General features: G+C 38.5%; 1 pseudogene; it reads right to left on the reverse strand.

Annotated features, from left to right (window-relative positions):
* Positions 1-3,223: 3,223 nt before the first annotated feature.
* Positions 3,224-11,675, reverse strand: LOC115744759 (annotated as a pseudogene).
* Positions 11,676-15,812: the final 4,137 nt, after the last annotated feature.

A 15,812-nucleotide genomic window follows, 5' to 3' on the forward strand; every position in this document is an offset into this window, starting at 1 on the left:
GCCAGTATTATTGAACTTGCATTAGAATATAGGAAACTGGGAAACGCATTTCATCATACATTTATTGAGTCTCATTTCTCAGAAAATTTTTATATGTTAAAATCTATAGAAGAAGGAACATAAGAGATATTAACGTACTACAACCAACAGGAGCACAATAAGCCATGTTCTGTAAATATGACATATTAGCTTGACATTCTACTTTTACAACCAGGAAGTGCCTGAAATAGATGTCCCAAGCATGCACTTCTATGAGGAAGCGAGGCAGACAAACGCTCATCTAAGAGTATTGACCCCATTTTCGCAGGATTTATCTCTGGATTTAAGCAAAGAGAGATATCTAGCAACCATGACATAGAACAAAGGAAGACTAAAACGGTCCTTGCTACAACATGCATAAAAAGCTTTAAAAAAGCGGCCACATGCTGTAAATTCACTTCACTTTACTTTTCCTGGCTCTAAGAAGTAGACCAATAAACATTTCTGCCTGAAGAATGCCAAAAAACCAAAACAGGTGAGAGAGAGAGAGAGAGAGAGAGAGAGAGAAGCATAAACCATTCCTTGTTTCTTCCTTTTATTCTTAAGTATTTGTTAGCTTCTTATTCTTGAGAGGGGGATTTCAAGTGCCAAAACCAGGACAAAAGGATATGGACAGGGAAATGGCAAGCAATCATAAGATACTCCGACATTGTAATCTCATCTTTCCAAGACCCCAAACTCAGCAATATCAAATTCAAATCATTTAACTCTTTCAATGCGAGTACATTTCTTTTATGTCCATAAAAATGAAACCAATTAACATCATCCCCTTCAAACTCAAGCTACATTTGATCTTCATTTGCATAAAGAGAACTAAAAGAAGAATGTAAATATAAACACAAAGCTCCACATCCATGAGATGTCAAGCTTCCAGTTGAGAAATTTTCCTGATGAACGCTTTTTCAAAGCGGCAGTAAGCATTTTATATAGTATGTCTAATCAGATGTCAAAAAATAAGTGTCACTTGCCTTGGAAGAATTCATGGCAGCAGGAAGTAGAAGTTTTGAGCATAAGGCACGGAAAAATCGGTCACTGACTATCTGATTTTTGGATGAGATTTTGTCAAGAAGCATCAGAGCTTGTGTTCCTACATTAAAATTATTTGAGTGAAACTGCATAAAAATACTACAGATATCAGAGCACAGAGTAAGGTTATTTCCCTCTAGCACCAATCATATAGCTCCCCTTCACAAGCTATTCATCTCAAGTGACTCTGTGCCCCTGAGCTTACCAGTTGAGAGAGCAGTGGTGTCCGGACCTCAACAATGTCATCAGCCTCATTGCTTGAAACATAGGGAAATGCTCTGTTCACCCCGTGGAAGAATGAAAAGGTACAATAAGGTCAACAGAGAAATTGCAAAATCATCGCAGATTGTACAAATCAGTGGAAAGAACAAGAGAAACTGACAGTTAACTAGACTGATTGTATCCTTGAGTCTAATTCAATGTAAGCCTCAGTTGCATCTTTTTCTTTTTCCCCCTCAGAACCAGAGGCCTTCTTTCAATCCTTTTTGCTGCTATTAGCTTTTTTCTGACCACTACCAACCTCAGTAATCAACACCTGATATTGTCCAACAAATATAAACATCTGAGATCTTCAAAATGGAATCTCTAATAATCATATCATAACAAAAATGTTTGCCTCTGCAGGAGACCTAGGAAGGAAAAGAGACATCATCATACGCAAGCCTACTTGGTGCAATCAATACAGTGGAATAGTGCCTTAAACACAGCACAGTACACATCTATCAATACTTTTGCCACCTTGGGTCCATCTCCTTTGTTACTAAGACGAATTTGGCTAAGGAAATTAAGCTGCACATGTACACTAGCTAATTGAAGTAAATAAAAATAGAAATCTAATAGAAACGTACTTTCACTTTGGACAGTCTTATAGGAAACATATGAAGCCGAGAAGCAATCATCCTAGAATAAAGTCCATCTACAAGACTCTTGCAAAATAGAATAATTCAAAGACAAGCTCTCTCGGTAATGATTTTCAGATAGAATTGCATATAAAGGAACTAGGAAAGAAATATTGCAAATGAAATACCTACGCGATCAGCCTACTCCTCTTGGAAAGAAAGATTTTTAAAAATGATAAACTTGTGTTGCACGCAAATGCCTCATCAACGTTTGGGATATGGTGGCACAACCGATGTGCCGATGTATCCACTAACCATTACCATACAGTACAATACAGTTGAAGGACTCATCAAAAAGCAATGACAGTGAAAGGTGCTAAAAGTGATAAATTAATTAGTTCTTGGAAAAGATCATCAAAGGCCCTGCAAATGATATTACTAAAACAAATGACAATAATAAAAGTTTGAGACGACGTACAGCATGATACTTTGCAAAAGCCAACGTGACTTGCAGAGAGATGCAACTACATATTGCTTTGACAAGATAAGCCTTGAATGGGCTATGGGCACATCATACCTCGCATGATGACGTTCCTCGGGCAAACTCCAGCAAAAGTAGAAGAATAAATTCAAAAGGCAGTATACATTATCAATAATCTAAACATGGTTTGATTAGTTGCAAGCTCCACATCTCTACTTAAACATGAGTCTTCCTCCTCACACTGAAGAAGAAGCTCTTGAGGCCATTACCATCTCGACACAGCATGAGTTCATTCCCAGTGACAAAAAGGATTTCACGAAACATTCAACTTGAACAGATAAAAGTTCATGTAGAGAAACTCAGAAAGCTTGCCCATTTTGAACTTCACAACTTTAGAACATCATTCAAGAGACAACATCTGAAGCAATTTACAAAGATTAGAAGGGAAATGCAAGACCGAGCGCAAGCTCCGTCTTTCGTTCTGATTATGCACGAATTTCGTTAGTAATTAAGGTTTTCGGGATTGTTATATCCTCTGTAATTTAGTCTAACACAATCAGGATAGCAGCTTCAGCCAATCTCATAACATCAAAACAACCCTTTTCAGTTTGCAAACATCTACATAACAAAAAGGTGGGACATGTTGAGGGGGTAAATGAATCGCAACCGGAGCTGCTCGTTGTTGCTGGAGTAATCGTAGCAAGAAGAGAGGGCGAAGTAGTCGAAGACGAGGTTGTGGTCGAGAGGGTACGTGTTCAGCCTGTTTGCCACGGTTCAACACCTTTTGAAAGGGTGTGTCAATGTTTATCACTTGCATCCGCAAACCGGCTTCTAAAAATCACTTGGATGACCCAGCTTTCTGTCGTGATTTTGACTATTTTGCAAACTTCTGCGAGCCAGGATCCTCGATATCCTCATTTAGTAAATGTCCGTAATCTTCAAGACTCGCAAAAGGGGATGCTGATGTCTTCCCCCTACATTTCCTCTTTCCTTTCCTCTGGCGGGAGCTATCTTCTCCTTCATCAGTTTCATTATCTGCTTCACCAATTGCCACATCGTCTTGCGTCGCTTCTATCACCTTTGACGGGGCCAAATATCATCCTCTTCTCCCTCATCCACGTCAAATAGAAGATACAATCTCTCCCTCACTAGCATCATCAGCGCAATCATCATCATCTGCTGCAGCAACTCGCTCCAAGTCGTCATAATCATATTCGCCATCCCCATCTAAGGACATGTCAGCAGAGTCCAACGTATTCTCGATCTCTGCATTATCACTGTCTTCTCCACCATCTGCCTCTGCATCGTCCACATCAGATAGTTCCTCTGCGGATTCTTCTTCCGCTCCTTTCTTCTGTTTCTTCTTCTTTTGTGATTTTGAGGAATTCATTTTATTTATATAAAACCTGTGGAAAACTAGATCTTCCGGGGAAACATCCGTTTCAGCGACAAAATTTGTGGCCCAATTAACTGATTGTTCATATCAAGCTGGGGAAAAAATAAAGAGCAGAAACAAATTAGAGGTTTCCACAGTAGGCAGTGACCACTCCATAGGAAAGTCAATGGGCCATAGACAGAGGGAAAGCAACTTAGAAAAACTATTATACTAGGGCAAGAAACAAAAATTGATGACTCACCTTCTTGGCAGGTTCGATTTGGGAACCACCATGCCATGAGCTTTCAATGGGTTTCTTTTCCATTAACTTGTCTAAGAAGGCCGGGAGTGAGAGGTCGTTTAATGGGTTTCTATTATCCACATTGTTGGGCCCAGACAGGAGTGTCCTAGCCATGGAAGCGACTGATGGATGAACATGTGAAGCAAGTACTGTGAGCTCCCACCAGCTTACACGATCTGCATTGCCATAATTCCCCAAATGGCAATGAAATCAATTCATTAGGAGTTTTTGAAACATTAGTCAGCAAGAGCTTATCAAAACGCAAAGGACTTCAGAAACTGGCAACAGCAACAGGTTAACCATATTAAAATTAAAAAAAGAAACGAAGAGCGGGCCACTAGTTAGATGAAGAATTGTAGACAACTAATCTAAGTATAGCCTCTTTTGGACAAGTAATTATTCTATACATACGGTAAATACTTACTTCAAGTATAACATGCTCCTAAACCAATAAGGGAGAGATCATAAGACACAATTAGATTTGACAGCAAAACAACAGTACATTACAGGGAAAAATTTTTTTTTTTTTTTTTTTGGGGGGGGGGGGGGTGGTGTGGTGGGAGGGGGGGAGGTTTGTCGGGGGTTGTTACCAGTAAGACGGCTCTCTCTGCCTGGGTTTATACCCTCCAGGAAGCAAAGAATCTGTTCGATTTACTCCAGATTGATCAATTTTATGTTTAGATAATTCAACTCCGAGTATTTTGAGACAAATTCTTTATAAGCAACTCAGCTGCTTCGTCAGAGAGCTCATCATCATCTGAAGAAGAGACGGACGAGCCATTGTCCTCCTCCTCTTCTGAGGAAATATCGTCCTTCACGGAATCATCAACAATCGAGCCAAACTTATTTTCTTCACTTGAAGAATTGATTTCTGTGTTGTCAGCTTCTTCAACAATGTCTTCGAAATGTTCTATCTCTTCATCAACCGACTCACACTGGAGCACTACATTCCTGCACAACAGTACGTATTTTTCAAGTAATTTCCATCTGAAACCCTCATCCTTCAGTAATTTCATTTAAACATCGAAACAAACCAAAGAACATCCCGTCCTCACCACAAAGGAGGTCTGGCTTTATGAAGCTCAGAGAGAAGAAAAAGATATCCACAGGCATATTGAGGTGGCTGCTGCAGTGCAACCTGTCGAAATCAGTGAACTTACATTAGAATATAACGAACCGGGAAAGACATTTCACCATCCATCTATTGAGTCTCATTTCTCAGAAAACTTTTAGATGTTAAAATCTATAGAAGAAGGAACATACGAGACATTAATGTACCGTAACCAAGAGGAGCACAATAAGCCATGTTCTGTAAATAAGACATATTAGCTTGACATTCTACTTTTACGACCAGGAACTGCCTGAATTAGATGTCCCAAGCATGCACTTCTATAAGGAAGAGAGACAAGCAAATACTCATCTAAGAGTATTAACGACATTTTCACAGGATTGAACTCCAGATTTAAGCAAAGAGAGATATCTAGCAACCATTACATAGAACAAAGGAAGGCTAAAACGGTCCTTGCAACAAACCTGCAGAAGACGATTTGAAAAAGCAGCCACACGCTGTAAATTCACTTCACTTTTCATGGCTCTCAGAAGTACACCAATAAACATTTCTGCCTGAAGAATGCCAAAAAACCAAAACAGGTGTGAGAGAGAGAGGGAGAGAGGCACAAACCATTCCTTGCTTCTTCTTTCTATTCTGAAGTATTTGTTAGCTTTCTTATTCTCGAGAGGGGGATTTCAAGTGTCAAAATCAGGACAAAAGGATATGGACAGGGAAATGGCAAGCAACTCATAAGATACTCTGACATTGTAATCTCATCTTTCCAAGACCCCAAACTCAGCAATATCAAATTCAAGTCATTTAACTCTATCAATGCAAATACATTTCTTTTATGCCCATAAGAAATGAAACCAATTAACATCATCCCCTTCAAACTCAAGCTACACTTGATCTTCATTTGCATAAAGAGAACTAAAAGAAGAATGTAACTACAAACACAAAACTCCACATCCATTAGATGTCAAGCTTCCAGTTGACAAATTTTCCTGATGAACACTTTTTCAAAGCGGCCGTAAGCATTTTATATAGTACGTCTAATCAGACTTCAAAAAATCAGTCACTTGCCTTGGAAGAATTCATGGCAGCAGGAAGGAGAAGTTTTTGAGTATAAGACACGGAAAAACCGGTCACTGACTATCTGATTTTTGGATGAGATTTTGTCAAGAAGCATCAGAGCTTGTGTTCCTACATTAAAATTATACGAGTGAACCTGCATAAAAATAGTAAAGATATCAGAGCACAGAGTAAGGTTATTTCCCTCTAGCACCAATCACATAGCTCTCTTCACAAGCTATTCATCACAAGTGACTCCGTGCCTCTGAGCTTACCAGTTGAGAGAGCAGTGGTGTCTGAACCTCAACAATGTCATCAGCCTCATCACTTGAAACATAGGGAAATGCTCTGTTCACCTCCTGGAAGAATGAAAAGGTACAATAAGGTCAACAGAGCAATTGCAAAATCATTGCAGATTGTACAAATCAGTGGAAAGAACAACAGAAACTGTTAGCTAACAAGACTGATAGTATCCTCGAGTCTAACTCACCATGAGCCTCTGTTGCATCTTTTCCTTTACCCCCTCAGAACCAGAGGCCCTCTTTCGATCCTTTTTGCTGCTATTAGCTTTTTTCTGACCACTATCAATATCAGCAATCAACACCAGACATTGCCCACCAAATATAAACATCCGATATCTTCAAAATGAAATCTCCAGGTAATCAGATCATAACAAAAATGTTTGCCTCTGCTGGAGACCTAGGAAGGAAAAGAGACCTCATCCTTCGCAAGCCTGAAATCATACTTGGTGCAATCAATATAATGGAATAGTACCTTAAACACAGCAAAGTACACATCTATCCATACTTTTGACACCTTTGGTCCATCTCCTTTGTTACTAAGACAAATTTGGCTAAGGAAATTAATCTGCACATGTACAATAGCAAATTGAAGTGAATAAAAATAGAAATCTAACAGAAACGTACTTTCACTTTGAACAGTGTTATAGGAAACATGTGAAGCCAAGAAGCAAACATCCTAGAGTAAACTCCATCTATGAGACTCTTGCAAAAGAGAATAATTCAAAGACAAGATCACTCGATAATGATTTTCAGATACAATTGCATAAAAAGGAACTAGGAAAGAAATATTGCAGATGAAATACCTAGGCGATCAGCCTACTCCTTTTGGAAAGAACAATTTTTAAAAAATAATAAACTCGTGATGCACAGAAATGCCTCATCACCATTTGCAGTTTGGTAGCACAGCCGATGCATCGATGTATCCACTAAACATCACCATACAGTACAATACAGTTGAAGGACTCATCAAAAGACAATGACAGTGAAAGTGCTAAAAGTGATAAATCAATTACTGCTTGAAAAAGATCATCAAACGCCTGCAAATGATATTACTAAAATAAATAGCAATAATAAAAGATTGAGAAGATGTACAGAATGATATTTCCCCCGTAAATTCAGGTGTGGGCGAAAGAGAAAAGAGTTCACCTCATCAATCACTACTGCCTGTAAAAGGAAAAACCCACTGTAAAGACAGTTGCCCCAGACAAATAAAAAAGTTGTGCATCATAAACAGAACTTAATAATTGGTCACAGAATAATAGGTGAAATGGCCAGTTGCAACCAACAGATTCACATCCAACACAGATCAATTAAGATGGCACCATAACGACCTGATATTTATAGAGGCGATATTATGTATTGCTTTCCAATTTCCTTCATTCATACTTCAAGATTATATCACATCGAGAAGAATCTTACTCAATAGACCTTGAGGACATATGGGGTGCAGAGTGTCATTTGAACTATATGTAATTTGAACAGATTTTCTTCTTAGTGCTTGTTCCACATGCTTTCAAAAGCCGACAGGAGTATGAATCTGTCAAGAGACTATTTAGCAGTTCAAACAGACATAATGATGCGGCGGATTTAACAAGTAGACGACTAGCATCATAGATAATTTCAACGTATGTCTCAGACAGTAAATTCAACTCAGCAGATGAGGATGTTTTCAAAAGAGCCTATGTTGCAAGTTCTAAACCCATGCATACACTTTATTTTCATGTATCCATGATAGAGGTACACAATAAACAGCATTTTTGTAACCTTCAAAACTAAGGAAGATGTTTTGATTAATGGCAATTGCATGTGGAATATTATATACTAAAATATGAGGTCCAATTTGAGACAAAGACTGGAATTTTCATTCACCTTGAAAAACCGGATTTGACGAATTCTGACCCAGTACAATCAACCCATTTTAACCGGCTGGACCGAGTAAACACTAGTTCAATCCACTTTTTGCCAATTGATTATTTCTGGCAAGTATCAGATCAGTTAACAATTTCAGGTCCAACAATTACACCAGCCTGGCCAATCCTTTAGATACTGATTTTTCAGTTAAGGCTTTCAGGGGTACTATTAAGCTTCTTTTTAGAACAGTAATTATAAATAGGTCTATGTTAAAGCTTGTGAAGATGGTTTAATTAAATATTGGGATTGAGAGAGTGAGTGCATAACCTCCATTCAACCTACTGAATTATGTCAATAACCTTGCCAGAATAGGTTGCATCAACCAAAGCATGCCCATATATTTGTTGATTTTTACAAGTTATTTTTCACTAATGCCAGTTGAAACAAGAGTCAGGATGAAAGAACCTATAATTTCTAATTTCCATACTGTTAAGATACTAAGTAAGCAATTATCTCATAACAACACGAAACAAAAAATCACATTGACATTCACGCGTCCTTCGTAAAACTCGTTTTGCTCCACCGACAGAGGTGACTGCTGAAATATAATGTGCAAGGAGGAGATATGCTGAATGGTGTGGTACCGAATCCAAAAGGAGATTCGTTTATTACAGGACAATCCCCTGAGAAGGAATTATGCACTAATCTTGTAGTTTCCTTACATTAAACAAATGAAATAAATATATACATACACACATTCAACCAGCTTCAGCAGATTGCTCTTCATGGAGAACTAAACTTTTCTATACATAAAGATGGTCATTCATGAGCTACATAAATGCAAACACACATGCAACCTCTTCCCTCCACGTGGAAGGAACGTTCTACAGATCTGCACTGGTCCTGTTCTGTGCTAAATTTCATTTAGAACAGCCCTAATCAATTAACCGAAAACACAGGAAACCATGATCATGAGATTGCTATGTGCATAGTCATAAAAGAAAACCACTACCTGATCAATATACCTTCATGTTTGAGTTTTCCGACAAAAGGTTGGATAAGTGAAAGTCTGCGTTGGATGCACCCTTATTTTGAGGATCCCCGAGCTGCATATAGACAAGGACAACACCCACTATCACCATCAGTAACTAAAATGTCAGCTAGAATCTGGATAAATGAACAATTAAGAATCGATTAGAAATTGGTCAAATTTCAATCTCAACTTACTTTGTTGACAAGAGCTGAGAGCAATTGACGCTCCTGTTCTGACTCACTCTTCAGGAGTGCATAAATGGTCTACAAGCACCAAAATCTAAAACCAATTAGATTATCTATACTAGCATTTCAGAATAGAATGAGTAAAACAAATATTGCCAATAGATTAACTGAATTAGGTGATCAAGCAACAAGGACAGAAGAGGTAAATTTGACAAATATATTTAGAAAAGGTAGTGGAGACTACATGAAACTGTGGATCAAGTTCAAAGGCAGAATAGCTATTAACTATCACATATGCCAGCAATAATTGCTGTCCAATGAAGAAGAGCAATTTCATGCACATCGAGCTCCAAACCCAGTTGAAACTCTTGAGAGAGTTTTGACTATATATATAATAAGACCACCTGTCCAAAAAATATTTCAGACCCAGTGATTATTTCCAATAAGAAGATGTGCATATTGCATAGCTAATAACTCACAACAGAGTGAAAAAACTTACTTCAAGGCCTTGTCCTTCAGAATGGGTAGCATATCCCTTGATGCTTCCTAAAGTGCAACAATAAAACACTCATACCTAAAAAAGTCATGCAATCCAAAATTTAATTAGCTAAAGCATTTTATCCAAATCAAATAACACAATGCAGCTTTAAGCTTGCATTATGATGTTGAAAACATTTTCATTCTGGATTTCCTTGAAAGCACATTCGACATGCAAGTAACAATCTTGTCTACAGATTGAAACCGAGTAAATATGTTTGATTCTAATAGAAACCAATGAGAAGCCTCATCTTATCACTAGATGAAAATGATAATTTTCAGTTTTCCAATTATATGTAGTGTACGTCAGTAACATATCATATCAAAGGCATCCTTTTGTGAAAGGTTTTCCTTATTTCCTTCTCTCTCTTTCCAGTTTACCATTCTCATTAAGCTAGATAGGTCTTCACACATGACCACCTGTGTCTCAGGAACCTGCCTCTTGAATACCTTTAATTTGCCAACGGCATATCTCTATGTATAGATCGATGTTTTAATAAAAAATGAAGCATGTGAACTAGTTAGCGCTAGCAGCAGCATTCACTTGCAGAGTACTAAGGCTTTAATAAATGCATACCTCTGCTTTAAGCAGTCTTCCCAGTACCAAAAGAGTAGGAGGGAGTAGCCATCCTTTGCCTCTGGAAGATGCTTTAGTGGCCTCTGCAAGAGGGTCTTCAGCTTACGTTCAGGTAATAGACTAACAAGAAGTAGGAAAAGTGGTTCGATAATCAAATATGGACCCACTAAATTTTAGCATAAATTTTCTCAAAGCAAGATCACAGTAGTTCATAGTCCAGAGTTGCACCATGCCAGAGCATACATGGGTTCTAGGGAAATCAGTAACTCAAAGCCACTAGAAATGGGAATGTCAGATTTCTCCTTTTACGCCCGAAAAGATGGGAATGCCAGGTTGACAACAGATATAATGCACAGAAGCTACATCAGGCAGATAGCACCCACACAAGGCTCTTCTGGAAGAATAACAGCAAAGCAGTAGCCAGAATTGGGATTCACCATGAGAGAGAGAGAGAGAGAGAGATGCTTGAAATGAAATTCTTTGAGTACTTCAAAGCCAGTTAAAGCATGACGTTTCCCCACTTTTGAAGTCACCATTCCTGAAAAAGAAGGTGTTTAGATATTATCCCTCCAAACTCTAGCGTATATATTTCATCAGCAGTCATCTTCATTATGATGACGAGAATGTCTGTCTATAGCAATATAGTGGAATTAACGGACATATGTTCTAATTTTAGAGGCTTATTTCAGTCAATGGCCCCATGTCTAACACAGAAAAGCACTTATCCAGAAGAACAACCGGCAGGCATGCAACACACAATCACAACATTGAAGAAGAGGCAGATACCAAAACAGCCCACTTTATTTAAATGCACCTGATTTAGAACTGGTAAACGAAACACTGCAAGGTAATAGAGACAAATGTGGGTAACTCTATGAATTGAAAGATAAAGGCATTCAGGTTACAGAATAAAACCTAGAGAACTGTGTTAAAAGTCAATTCAGAAATTGAGTATGAGAACTCTTACAAACTCTAGAAGGATGATAAGAAAAGGCAATGTTTGAGGCAGGAGGACAACTTAGGAATTGTTGCTGTTATGGATTAAAAAGGAAGCGCGGGGGGAGGGAAGGTGGGGAAGGGATTGGACGGGGCAAAATTGACTTTGGTTCAACAACATAACTTGCAGAGAGATGCAATTACATATTGCTTTGACAAGCTAAGCCTTGAATGGGCTATAGGCACATCATATCTTGCATGATGACTTTGCTGGGCAAACTCCAGGAAAAGTAGAAGAATAAATTCGAAAGGCTGTATGTATTATCAATAATCTAAACATGGTTTGATTAGTTGTGAGTTCAACATCTCTACTTAATCATGAGTCTTCGTCCTCACGCTAAAGACCTCACACTAAAGAAGAAGCTCTTGAGGCCATTACCATCTCAACACAGCATGAGATCGTTCCCAACGACAAATAGGATTTCACGAAACATTCAACTTGAACAGATAAAAGTTCATCTAGAGCAACTCAGAAAGCTTGCCCATTTTGAACTTCACAACTTTAGAACATCATCCAAGAGACGACATCTGAAGCAATTTACAAGGATTGAAAGGGAATCCAACGCCAAATTTAAGTCACCAATAAGTACCAGAGGTCAGTTTATACAACAATGCTAAATTACAAAACAAGGAAGCACATGTAGAACCCAAGAAACCAAAGTCAGTTGCATCCATTTGCCGAAGAGAGGAACTCCTAAATAACATACCAATTAGCCCATCGCTGCTCACCCAATATTTTCTTAGTTCAATCTACTTGCAAAAAGTTACTGATTCCATTCTCATTTGATTCTTTCTCACGCCACGCTCATTTCATCAGAAATAAACATTTGAATGTGGAAAGCCTAGTTACTTAGAAACTATAATTTGTGCTGGACAAATAGAGCCATGCTTGTTTTTTTCCGGGCAATTATCGCAACTACTTGTGAATGCATAGATATGTGGATGACATAATTTTCGACCTCTTTTAAAGCAGTCAGATTTGGAAGTGTGGATCACTTTTGTCGCATGTTTTAAGTAATGTTGGAAGTGAGCAAAAACCTAATAAAACTTATAGAGGATATTGAAATGCAACAGGAGTTTATGGAGCAGGTAATGGAAGGTTGTATAATGAAAAACTCCCATTAAAACTCACCTGCCTACCTTAGTACCATATCCAATCACATAACACATGAAAGATTCCAGCAGTGAAAGAGAATTTCAGTATAGATGCTGGAAACGCATAAGCTCAAGCAGGGTGAAAGTACAGACCTCGACCTAATTCTCAACTTAGAAATTTGACATGCCTTGTCGAGGGTGAAATGGGGTGAACTGATTAGGACGGGGTGAATATTTGGTGTCTGAATTTTAAAATTTTGTCTTGCTGAAGTGCAAAACTATGCATGGAGGATGAAATTGAGTTTATAAGCAAAGTACCCATATGCCGAGCATACATCTTCTATCAACAGAAATATAAAGAGAGTAAGGGATAGCAGAGATTGCAAAGAAGAAAATGCCATTTTCATTTGGCCTAGACTACCCAAAATCAAGGCTAAGATCCACAAGCGTGACATTGAAACAAAGGATTGCAGCTTGCTGTGCAGGTACATGTCTCTCGGAATACTACAACCAGAATCACTTAGTTTTTCTCAAAGAACAAGCAAGAGAAGTAAGAACAAAATAGAGAACAGTTTTATCACTTCGGCACTCTTCAACTGCATCTTGACGCCACGTATATGGACCTTGCGCCATATTGATTAACACTGATAAATCTGAAAGGGTCAAGCCTGACCTTCTTTAAATTCCTTAAACCATTCATCTTGTCCACAATAGTCCCACGCCACTTTGTACGCCACCAGCAAGAGTTTTGGAAATCGACTAGTGAAGTAACCATCGAAACACTCATCAAAAGATAAATCCTTAGGAAACTTTGCGCGAATAACCCCCTGCCAGAGCCATCAAAGCAAATAATAGATATGAGACAAGTTTACATGATCCAAAGTATATAAGTTTCCACATAGAGAGGGAGAGTACCACAACTAATCCTGGAAGTTGCTCTTCGTGGCGCCACTTATTTCGGATGGCCCGCAGCAAATCTATCGCAGTTCCATAGTTATAGCCCCATTTGCCTTGGGAGTGTATGTCAAAGCGAAACTCAAAATCTATAGAGGTGTCCCATGCAAAGACTATAGGTATTGATGATTTCGCGTTTTCCAATGCCTGAATACTTGGATCGTTGGGATTAGCTCGACGTTTCTTTTGTAAAACATCAGCGAACTTACAAATAAATTCCAGCCTTTCCTTCGATTTCCAAAAAAATAGATGAGAACACACGGCGCATGCTAATGGCCTGCCAGTAATCAAAAGCGATTAACTATTGAACTTGGGTAAATAATTACAAAAAATGAACTATAACCCAGCATGCTCAAAGAAATCAATTATACAAAAAACACTAAGATGGACCGACTTCCCAAATTCATAAGCATCACCAGTATGACATTGTTGCAATCTCTATAACAATTGAAATTACATTAGCTCAATTAGAGAGTAACCAAAATGTTTGAAAACTTCCACGAAGTTCACAACTTATTGACTCGACATGTTGTTAGAGTACGACAAGAAGCCAAGAATTATTTACTCCAAGTACCTTGAATTAGCAACCTAATCATTCAATCCTAAGATTCTTATTTCACAGGTAGTGCCATGTGCTAAACCTTCGGCATATTCATACGAAATCCTCTTCTAGAATTTATCTGTTCATGATAGGAAACAAACGTATAGCCACGACAACCAAGCTTTCGTCAATGATTATTTTCCACTTGAATATCATAATTGTCAAAGGCATTTAGGCTATCACATGGTCCATTTTTCTCCAGCTTCTATTTCCAATTGCCAAAAGAAATGAATGGGATATACACATTTTTGCTCACCAAGTAGAGCCTCACAAGCTAGACAAATATCTAAGCCAAATTCGACGAAATGCATGTTACTTTTAATACTCAAAAGATTTGAGGCTAGGAAAATAGAAATTAGGAAACCGACAAAGTTTACAAAATCTATCAAACGGCGGACTGAAAATGGTAGTGAAGCAAATTAAAGATTACCGCACTCTCACCTCAATTCGGGACGGGGGTTTAGCATACATGATATAAGATCATGAGCTTCGGGCATCAAGTTCTCCAACAAGGACAAGTTCACTTGGTTGTTCCAAATATTCATGTCTCTTTCTAAAATGCCTCCAAATGGGTGACGTCCACCTGTGAGGCAATAGTAATATATGCAACCAAGACTAAAGGAGTCCCCGCTCATTTCGTGTTTCTGGCCTTGAAGCCGCTCGCGGCTTTGCCCGGCTGAGGTTCCACAACCAACAAGACAAACATTAGAGATCGACAAAAAGCGCCATTATCACTAGGACGATATACGGATGGACATGATAGATTCACTAGTCAATAAAGAGAGAGTAGCAAAACCGTTAACTTCCACGAGACCTCACCACAATAAGAAAAGCAACACAAAGCAATACGTACCTGTTCCGGGATTTGTTGTTCTCTCTCTACGAACATGTTTACTAATACCCACATCGGATATCTTAGCATGTAAGTCACTAGTGACTAATATATTTTGAGGCTTCAAGTCTCCATGAACTATATCGAGCGCCCGCAATTGCTTGAGTCCTAATGCCACATCCCCGTATCATAATACACAGTAGACGTTATGAGTCAAACCGAGAATACATTCGGAACCAAATTGTGCCCGGGCCACCTGAAGACATTGGATACATTTTATAAACTAAGCCACATCCTATTGGAAATTAAGGAACTTCTCTAACACGATAAGACCCAATATGTATGCCAAAAGCTTACCGAAAAGACAAAAGTGCTACGGGTCCTTACATGAACTCTATAGGAAAAGCTCGGCATAGAATCTGTCATCGTATCAATCACATTACCATTTACTCTATTGAGTGCATACAAATTTCTATAGCATTCACGAATCAAAAAAGAAGATATACCGATTCTACAAAATGGGAGAACCAATGTTTTTGTCGCTACGTAATCGATAATACCATTTCCATGGGAAGACAAGTAAGAGTTTGTTGTTGATGGTGACATCGAACTTAAGCTATGACTCTAGAAAAGATGATGGAAGGTTCAAAACTCTTGCCGGCATGT

This window comes from Rhodamnia argentea, chromosome 8 (genome assembly GCF_020921035.1).
Source record: "Rhodamnia argentea isolate NSW1041297 chromosome 8, ASM2092103v1, whole genome shotgun sequence".
NCBI classification, from domain to species: domain Eukaryota; kingdom Viridiplantae; phylum Streptophyta; class Magnoliopsida; order Myrtales; family Myrtaceae; genus Rhodamnia; species Rhodamnia argentea.